Here is a 10,396-nt window from a genome sequence, read left to right on the forward strand (position 1 = left end):
GGGGAACGTTGGTTTCCTCCGTCACTGAAGCAAGCAAGCCTCATGTTAGTTTCAAGCTGCCTGGCTGCCGGCTGCCATCTTGGCTGGCAGTTAATTTGCATATTACCCTGATTAGCCAATGGGAAGGGTAGCGGTCGTATGCCAATTACCATGTTTCTCTTTTATTAGATAGGATGAGGTCTATTTCTATTATTGCTTGTGAAGTTGGTAATAACTGTAATAGCAGAAGAGAGAACCAGGTGGGGTGATTGACTCCTTAGTCGAGAAAAGACTGTTGAGATTCCAAGATTAAGAGTGCCAGGACCTCTACACCTTCTATGTCAGCTTTCTCATACCCTCTGACCAGCTTAGACATACTCCTGAAGAAGGGAAAACCTAGAATTTATGTAATAGTTTTCTGTCATTTCAGTTAAATATGGCTCTACATAGAAATAAAATTGAATAATAAAAATATAAAGCAATAATTCTTTTTTAAGTTACATTTTGTAATTATTTCACATGTGCAGAACAGTTGTGAGAATAGTACAAAGAAGTCCCTCATTGCAGATTCTGGATGTGTTCTCTCAGCCTTTCTTACTATATGTAGATACCCATTGTTACCTGCTGTATTGGTAACAACGTGAAAGCAATCTGCAGTTATGATGCCCATCATTCCTAAATATTCCATTGTTTACCTCTCCAAAACAAAGACACAATCCTGTATTCCATAGTCCCTACATACTATCTCCTTCTCCATACTGGCCTACCTCTCCATGCTAGCCTAAAAATCAGGAGGTGAACAATGATGCAATACTACCACCCAATCCACAGATGCCATTCAAATTTCAATAATTTCCCCAATGATGTTTCTTTCTGCTTCATGACCTAGAAATCTATGTTAAATTTAGTTGTCATATCACTTCAGCTTTGTTCGGTCTGGAACACTTCCTCAGTGTTTCTTTATTTCTAATCTTAAAATAACATGATCCTCAATATGAGTTCAAATGATTTCTCCCATATATATTCAGGCCATTCATTCTTGGTAGAAACAGCACATAAATGATGCTTTTATAGAAGCACATACATTGAGTTGTCCTTGTCCTACTGCTAGTGATGTTAATTTTGATCAATTAGTCAAATTAGCGTGTACCGGGCTTCTCCATTTTGAAGTCTCCTTTTGTAATTAATTACTTATCTGTGAGGAGAAATTCTGATATTACACTATTCTTCTGTTACATATTAAACCTCCAACTGAATTTAGCATCCATTGATGACTTTCACCTGAATCAGCCCTCAGCCTATAATGGTTGTTAAATGGCTGATTTTCTATTTCCATCATCTGTCTCCATTTATTAGTTGTTATGCTGTTGTAAGGAAGAACCTTTTCTTTCTTATTCATTTATTTATTATATTTTTATAATATAGGAATTTATTTTTATTATTTTTTATTTTATTATATGTACACTTAATAAATTGTTATTTTATTAAATGGGTTAGTAATCCATTACTTTCATTTATTTTGGTGCAAAATGTGAAAGATTTGTTCCCTTCAAGCTGAATCCTCATACTATCACCCATAACAAGATGCCCCTCATCCCAGACCTGGAACCAGACATTTTCCCAAGAAGCTGTGGTTCCTTTTAATGGAGGGTGGTGCTCAGGAACCAAGATCTAGGTACTCCATGTGTTCATTTCTATTGGGATGACATTGCTTTCAGGATCTCTCAGAAAACAGAATGAGGAAACACATGTATATGTATCCACACATCTATAAACACACATCTGTATGTAACTAATATTGTAAAAAAGTTCCTATCTCTTATTTAAATTCCCCTGAAGATTCTTTCTCTCCTTCTCTCTGTTTATGTTTGTAAATTTCTTCTTTGATAGTGAGAAACCCACTTTCTTTATCTTCTCTCTATCTCTCTCCTTCTCCATGCATGCAAACACACACACACACACACACACACACACACACACACACACAGACACACACTTATTTGCACCAACAATTTACTCCTCTATTATTACAATCTCTCAGTCACACTGGCTGTCTCTGCACCTACTCACTCTGCATATCGCCCCACCCACCACCTTCCTTGGCTTCCAGGTGTCCGGCTGATGCCTCTGTGTGGCACCTTGCCCCTTTGCGGGCTGCAGCAGCTGGCCCTCTGTGATGAGAATATCTCTCTTACGCACCTGATTTTTATGGCACTTATATGTTCTTTGCAAAATGATGAATGTGTGAAACTCTAAATCAAGTCTCAGTTAAAATAATACCTCCTCGAAGCCTTCTCAGATCCTCCAAGGGAATCACTTTTTCCTGCTTTTGTCCTTCCCATTTTCACCTCTGCCCTCAGGGTGTTAGGTCTTGAGTGAAGACTTCTTGCCTCTTTCTTTCTGGCAGTTGTTTCCCGTGAAAGGTACTGAAATTCAATGAGTTCTCTTTCTCTCACTCCATGTAAATATTATCATTGTATCTGGCCTTCATTTTACTATTGCCCTCACTTGCTATCCAGCATGTTCTCTGTATATTTTTGTTTGGTCTCTGAATGCTGGCCCCATTCTGGGGTGTAAGTTATGACCCTGTTTCCCCGAACCTGGACTAATTTTTTCCTAACTCCTGTAACCATTCATTTCAAGCCAGCCTCTACTGGAACTTGCATTTAGTGCTTCTACGATGGATTGCATAGTTTTTCTAACAGTGGTGCCCAACCCGCACTTTATGCTATTAGCTCCTCAAGGTCAAAACTTTTCTCCTTGATTTTTATTGTCTCCATAGAACATAAACCAAGGCCTGGAACATGATGGATACTCAATAGATATTTTCTAAATTTGAATATGTGATAAACTAATTGTCTCTGATATCCCACACTAAGATAATTCCACATTTGGTTTATTGATCTGTGGCTAGAATTTGATTTAATAGTTATTTCCAGTATTATAAGTCCATCCTGTATAATATGGTCCAGTGCAGTATAGTGTGAATACAGGTCTGGAAAATTTCTTGAAAACAATGAAAAATAATGTATTTTTTTTTGCTGCATTTATTTGTCCTATATGTGGAACTTCCAAAAGACTTGGATTAATGTGAAGGTAATTTCCCACAGAAAACCAAATTTAAGGAAAAACATTATTGATTTCTTTTGGGATTCTTAGTTTCCATAATTTCAGAATATTTTCACCCACCTAACGAAGGCACCATACATAGAATTTTATTGGCCATTTCATATGTTTTACAGGTGATAACTTGTCATCGAGAGGCTAAACTGATAGTTCAGAGAAAATTATTTTTAATCCAACACTTTAAAATTTAATATGTAAAGTGCCAATTCATTTTTAAAATCCCCATGTGTTAATTTGCTGACTTACCATTAGATAATATAAAAATAGTTCTAATAAATATAAAACTAAAAAAGTCTATGTATTTCATCTCTGGAACCTACAGGTCCACTGATGTTCAATTTCATTTCTTATGTGCTTTATCTTGCTAGCCTTGTAAGAAATATTAGGGATAATTTTATAGTTAGAATTTGAACTCTCTCTCTCTCTCTCTCTCTCTCTCTCTCTCTCTCTCTCTCTCTGTGTGTGTGTTTGCTTTTCCCTTAATAAGCAGATATCCAGGTACAGTGTCTCTCAGAATTGCTTATAGGGGAGAGTCTTAGTTAATATTTGGTTAATCAATTTAATTCATCATAAAGATTTTCTCATGCCCAAAGGAAAGATAAAGCAGGCTGTTTATAAACCCAATGTTCTATCCACTTAAAAACTAATGTGCAGTGAGAATTGGCAACCATCTAACCCTTATTCTCATGGATTATTTAATTAATAAGAACTCGATAAGTGATTGGTGAATAGGCTTTCTTGGGGTTTCACTTTTGTTTCTCTCTTCTTGTTCAGTTTCTTTCTATTTGTGAAACTCATTCTTGTTTTAAGGTCCTTGAATGCACAAGAGAAACCTTTCCAATGGAAACAAGATTATTGCTAGAAGCATAAGTTTTAATGGGTTTTTTAAAAAATATAAAATACAAAATACTTTTAAGAGAAAAGAGAACCTTTAGGCTTTTCATAAGCATCACCATGAGTGATTTCATATTTCATATAGTAAGTTCAGAACATCCAAAAGAACACGTAAAATAGAAATCAGAAATAAAATCTTTTACTTTTTTGTCAGCTAGTATAATCTCATTTTTAAATTTGACAGTCATCCAAATTTTCTCTGTGGGACCCTTAAAAAATGGAAGGTTTTTTTCCTACATTGTTTTTTTCTATTTTGATGTGAGAGACGCAGATTCAGTTACCATGATTGCTTCCTCCTTTTGCCAAGACCAGGCATCTCCACTTTTGGACTATGTTATATTTGTTTATGAGAGCATATGAATGAATAATAACCAGGCTTGGGTTTGGCTTACTATGGAGTAAGCTCTCAATAAATATTTGCTGGATTGGAAGTGCCTTGTGAGGCACTGATGAGAAATCATAGGATACTGATGATGTCTGCTGACCTTCCATCACAGCCACTTTCAAGTCAGACATCAAGTCTGTTTTCTGTTCTCGGTCTGGAGAACCTATTATCCTTGAAGGCTTTCTTTGCAAAATACATTATCAGTAAAAGCAGAATATGCTATTAGAAAGATATGTGTGTTTACACAGAGCTCAGTAAACTATTTTACACAGTAGTAAAAAATAAAACCAGCCGTATCTCCTCTTTGCCTATAATGTAAAGTACTGTAAACTTCTAGGTCTCAAAAAACAATAATAAATGTGCCCCAGGAAACCATAATATCTTAAAAACTCATATATGCATTCTCACCAGAAAACTTTGCATTTGATTCATTGTGTTGGAACACCCATTCTAAGTTTTCTTACAAAATAAATTTTGCATATTATACCTGGAGGCTCAAGTATTGAATGTACTCTGCATTGCAAAGCCAAACACATACAATTGCAGCTAGAAATTCTATTTTACTTGAAGGTTTTAATACAGATTGACCCAAAGACAGAAATCATGGAATAAGTCTCATCAAAATTGGGTTTGGTATCAATGTTATAAAAAAGTAATTGTGCTAAAGTCTATTACACCTCTGGCTGGCTTGTTCAGTGGTTAGAGCACCAGCCCACAAACCTAAGGGTCTGGGTTCGATTCCAGATCAAGAGTATGTAACTCAGTTGCAGGCTTGATTCCCAGTCTGGTGGGGCTGCATGTGGGAGACAACCAATCGATGTGTCTCTCTCACATCGATGTTTCTCTCTCTCTCTCTCTCTCTCTCTCTCGCCTCCTCCACTCTCTATAAAAAATTAATGGAAAAAATATCCTCAGGTGAGGATAAATACAACAACAGCACACAATACTAAAATAAAGTCTATTACCCAGTAAAGAAATAACTCTGAGATAACCCTTGCTTAGAACACAAGAGAGGGCTCCACAGGAACAGTCCTTGTTAGTTAAAACCCATCGATATTAGTTTATTTCTAACTACTAAAAACTCTGAAGAATGAAAGGAGTACTATTTTTAGGACATTGTTCCAATATGATAGCCAGATTGGATCCGGGGCGGAAGCAGAGGGTGGACCCCAGAGAGCCCTGAGCTGCCCCACCATCTCCGTGGGCCTCCTTACCGCCAGGATGAGCACAGCCGCCCCCCATCCCCTCCCCGCAGACCTGGCAGCCAGGAGACCCAGCCGCGCCCTGCGGGTGGCAGGCACCAACGTGCAGGCTGGTGGCTCAGGGAGCGGCCCTGGGGAGGACCACAACTGCCTCACCCTCTGGCAGGAACAGCAAGGTCGTTGCAAGACAGGTTTGGGGACAGTAAGATGGTTCATTGTAAAAACGTATATGGTTTCATCCACAGGAAGGACACCAGCGAAGATGTATTTATTCAGCAGACCTACCCCATAAAGGAGCATAACCCCAGGAAGTGCCTTGGCAGTGCAGGAGATGGGGAGACGATGGAAGGAGCAGAGGGCAGGGAGGTGGCACCTTCGCAGGCCAGGGTGGCGTTCCAGGGCCAAGCGGTACATGTGCGGCAGGACCAGCGCACTCACCTCAAGCAGTTACCCGCCGGCTGATGGAAATAGTGAGAGTGGGAAAGAATGAAGGTCAGAGGAGTGTTCCCGAGGGCCAGACCCTGCCACAGGCCACGGTGCCCACCTTCATGTGGAGACCCCAGGGGCGCCACCACACCACTCAGGCGTCCTGTGCAGGGAGAGGTGATGGGGGCTGCGGATACCCAGGCAGGAGAACAAGGTAGGCCAGGGAGACAGAATGTGCCTCCAGGGTATAGATAGCAGTTCCTCAGATAACACAGCGGAGGAAATAATGAAACGAAACAAAACACAGGCTTTGCTTATGAGTGACCATATGGAATAGTAAAAAGAACGTAAAACCAGGAGTAGATCTAAGTTCTAGTCCAAGTTCTCTGATTCACTGTATGATTTGGAAAAATTTATGTCACCCCTTTGGGTCTCAGTTTCCTTTTCATAAAGGGAAGGATTGGGAAAAGTAACCTCTAATATTGTTTCTTGCTTTAAAATCATATAAATTGTGTTCATTACTATTTATTATTTTTTGCTCCCAAAAGTTACCAATGAATTTCACATGAAATTAAGATGTAGATTTATTCTATGGTTTTAAAGAATCATCATGTGGAGTATTAGTGAGAGGGAAATGAAGGACGAAATTAAATTTATCACTTGCTTTTATGACCCAAAGGTTCAAATACTGTAGCGGTCATCGGGGCAATCCAATTGAGCAAGGGGTGCACAACTCTCCCATTTGCCGGTGTGGCAGGAGGCACGCAACAATCTTATGTCAACACTGGCTCTTCCTTAGTCCTGCCTTCCTTTCTACTTAGTACATCACATTTAGTTTTTCATTCTGTTATGTGGTACTGGATTCACTCCTGACTCACTGTCTTTTTAGTTGCCCCTTGATTGGAAAATGCTTTTGCTTAAATGTATAGAATATGAACTGTCTGCAAGTCTTCCTGTGATGTGAGTGGCAGAGCGTTGATAAAACGTACTGAGCCTGGGTTTAAGTAACTATAGGGTATTATTATTGATAGGTAATTCAGGTTAAAAAGAAAGTTGACTACTCCAGATTTTTGTTTGTGTTAGCAACTTATTTGAAATGATTGAAATGACATTTGTGTTGGACTGTCTCCAAGGGTCTGGCCTTAGGGGCTGTTTGCAAAAGAACAGTAATTTGACTAATTGAAAAATTTGTGCCTGTTATGATTTCCCATATTGAAGCAACTAAGTTTACATTTGGTGGTAGTTGTTGAACTCTGAAGTAACAAAATGCTTGAATCCTTACAGTGTGCACGTGACTGTGAACATCGGTCTGCCAAACAAGCTATCAGCAGCATCACACATAGACGGTGACTTGTGCAGGAAAAACTGCCAGACAGACAGAGAATTATTTAAAATATCACAGTTTCCTGCACTGGTTCTTCTTGGCCATAAGGGAAAGAAGCGGATGTAAAGACATCTGGAAGGCTTTCATAAAGTGAGAGTTTACTTACCCACCTCTGGGTAGATAGTTTTAATTTCCAAACTCTTTAACTTTAAGGGGAATATATTTGTTCATCACTCTATGGAGTATTGTAGGGTAAGACCTATTACAAATAACAGCCCAATGTGGCTGAATCTTCCACATGTTGAAATTAAATATTTTTTTTAAACTGGAGAATGTAAGAGTACCTAAGAGACTTATTTATGTAGTAGTAGATATTAAACATAAGCCCTTTTGTCCATTCCATGGTGTCAATTGGAGAACATTTTTCTATTTTCTATTTTCTCAACATTTTTCTATTTTTCTATTTTGCTGTGATAGATCATTGACATGCATTTAATACAAGAGAAGAATATGAATATATATGTAATAAGAAAAAAAGAAGTTTGAAGTGGGATTTGCAATTCGGACATGTGGATTAAGCATTTCTAGCTCTTCACTTTTTTGTTGCATCTGAAGATTCTACTTTTGTGCTGATTGGAAATTTGTGCTTGTTTGTATGTGTCTCTTCTGTGATTGGTGGTCTTAAATTTCAGAGTTTTTGCAACTGAATTACTGATTTATTTGTAGTAGTGTGTGCTGACAGCTATTGGACTGGACCAGAGATTCTCAAAATACCAGTGTAAGAGCCAAAGAGCAAAAAGTGTGAGAAAAATATTCTTTGATAAACAGACATGATTCTCATTAGGCAGGTTTATATAAGAAAGAGGCTTTAATTGTTGCAATCCACACCTTGTATATTGGCTCCTATTGTTCAGGGAGTTGCTGTTGACAATACTTTGGGTAAACTTAGAAAGTGTATGTACAGAATTTTAGTATGAGAGTTTTTGAAGTGCTTTTGAAGCTAAGTTATTTAAAATAACATAGACTATAATCTAAAAATAAATTTAATTTATGTACAAATAACCTGATAATTGTAGCTTTCTATAAATTGTGTTTTTTTTAAAAAAAATATATTGAATTGAAACCAAATCCCCATCTTCCAATCTGATAAAAACTTTGGTCATTCCACCTAGAATTACTATTATTGGTTTTCTAATTATATGCAAAAAAATCAAGTGGAATGAAAGGTTCAAAACTACTAAATTCATAGCTTGAGTTTTTAAGAGGTTCTGGGTTGTTTTCATGGAATGTCAGACATACAGTGCCAAGAATACACATTTGTTGTCTTGGTCTCTCTTTTACCAAATGCTTTATTTTTCACAGGAAAACTTTATCTCATTCTTTTATTAGTTTTCTTTAAAACTAACCGTAAGTTAGTTGCTAGTTATTGTGTTTTTTTTGTTATAGAAGGTGATAAAAAAATGAAAAGTGTCCTATTATCAATAGCTTAGAGGAACCCACATCATTTAGACATTTCTTGAGGCTGTCCCACAGGCCAGGCTGAGGGACCCCACTGTTGCACGAATTCATGCACTGGGCCTCTAGTAATATATAATATATAAAATAAGCTGCTCTTTATTTTAACTGGCAGTGTCAATTCTACTTTAATTATCATTTAGCTAACATATTAATGTTAAATGTTTTTATTACTTAAAAACTCACAAATTATTTTTTAAAGAAAGTGTTTCATAATCATAGGCTATGTTATTTGTGGTATGTCAAAATTCATGAAAAAAAATTAGAAAATGAAAAGAATCTTTGTTATAAGTCATTGACAACCAAATATTAAGACTTTGAAAATGTTGTCTAATTGTGACACATATGTGGTGACACTAGTAAAGACTATATAGATTAATAACATATGCCTAATCATTTAAAGGAGGTAGTCGCATCTACTCTTGATAGGCCTATTCACTCTTAAATTGTTTTCTCCTTCATTATAAAATTTATAGATTGCTTATGTTGTTTTTAGAGAGGGCAATATTGCCTTATATCTTACTTAGAGTGTACATGTTTAGGAAACTATATAGCACTACATTTTGGAGAGGAGTGATCTTTTTCTTTCCAAAGCCCGTTTTCTGAGGGTTCTCCCTGCAGCAGTCAGTTTGTACCAGTAGGGGTCAGCCTACATGAACAGCTGTCCATGGGGTATATTATTAGGCGTCCAATTTCAGGACAGAATTATCATTTGATTTCATGCATTGCTTTTCATTTTGGGATAGAAGAATATCCTTGAACACTTACATGGTAATATATAGCTTCTTGCAACTTAATTTTCTAGCTACACTCTTGGCAGGGCCTTTCTCAAAGGATTTCAGTATATACTAGTAGCTAACTGTTCTTTTCCCTTAGCTGTCAAGTTTCTCTTCTGTCTGTTGTCAATTCATAGCCTTCATTGAAATTAAAATGCAGGAAAAAGAGAATGGCTGCGAGCAGAATCATAATTCAGGAAGATGACAATTGCTCACAGAATGACTTATGTGTGAGGGTTACATTATAACTATGCCGCCTTCTCTAACTGTTGGTTTCTATTTTTCCCCCCATATTTTCTCTGGATTCTTGAAGACATTGCGTTTTGTCTTCCCCACAGCATCTAAGGTAAGTTCTTCTTAGGAAGGGGTTATACACTGAGTGGCCACATTATTATGACCACATGACGTTTGTAGACAAATTAGCTATAGTTTCGCCCTGAAGTTGCTAGAGGGACAGACCATTATAAATAGTGAAGCAGGTTGTTTACTACGACAGTAGAAGTGATTTTTTTTCCTGAAGATATGGGTAAACAATGCGATTTAACAGCCTTTGAACGTGGGAGATATATACTGAGTGGCCAGATTATTATGACCACCCCATCAGTACTACGTTGGGCCACCTTTTGCCTTCAGTACTGCGGCGATTCTTCTTGGCATTGACTCCACGAGATGCTGAAAGGTGATGCGAGGAATCTGACACCATGCCTGAGGAATAGCATGTCCAGTTCTGTGAGTTTGATGCTTGTGGAACCAGCTGCCTGCTGGCTCT

General features: G+C 37.6%; 1 long non-coding RNA gene across 4 annotated transcripts in view; it reads left to right on the plus strand.

The window, feature by feature from the left end:
* LOC107183682 overlaps positions 1 to 10,396 on the plus strand; it is a 25,349-nt gene that overhangs the window by 9,788 nt on the left and 5,165 nt on the right. The window contains exons 2-3 of one of the 4 annotated variants that reach the window (XR_001514472.1): positions 7,867 to 7,876; positions 9,054 to 9,066. This is a non-coding gene — a long non-coding RNA (uncharacterized LOC107183682). Of the gene's footprint in view, positions 1 to 7,866; positions 7,877 to 9,053; positions 9,068 to 10,396 lie in introns of those variants that run through there. The other 3 variants (XR_001514473.1, XR_001514474.1, XR_001514475.1) reach the window with 3 other exon arrangements.

Source organism: Myotis davidii, unplaced genomic scaffold (assembly GCF_000327345.1).
Source record: "Myotis davidii unplaced genomic scaffold, ASM32734v1 scaffold482, whole genome shotgun sequence".
Taxonomy (NCBI): Eukaryota; Metazoa; Chordata; class Mammalia; order Chiroptera; family Vespertilionidae; genus Myotis; species Myotis davidii.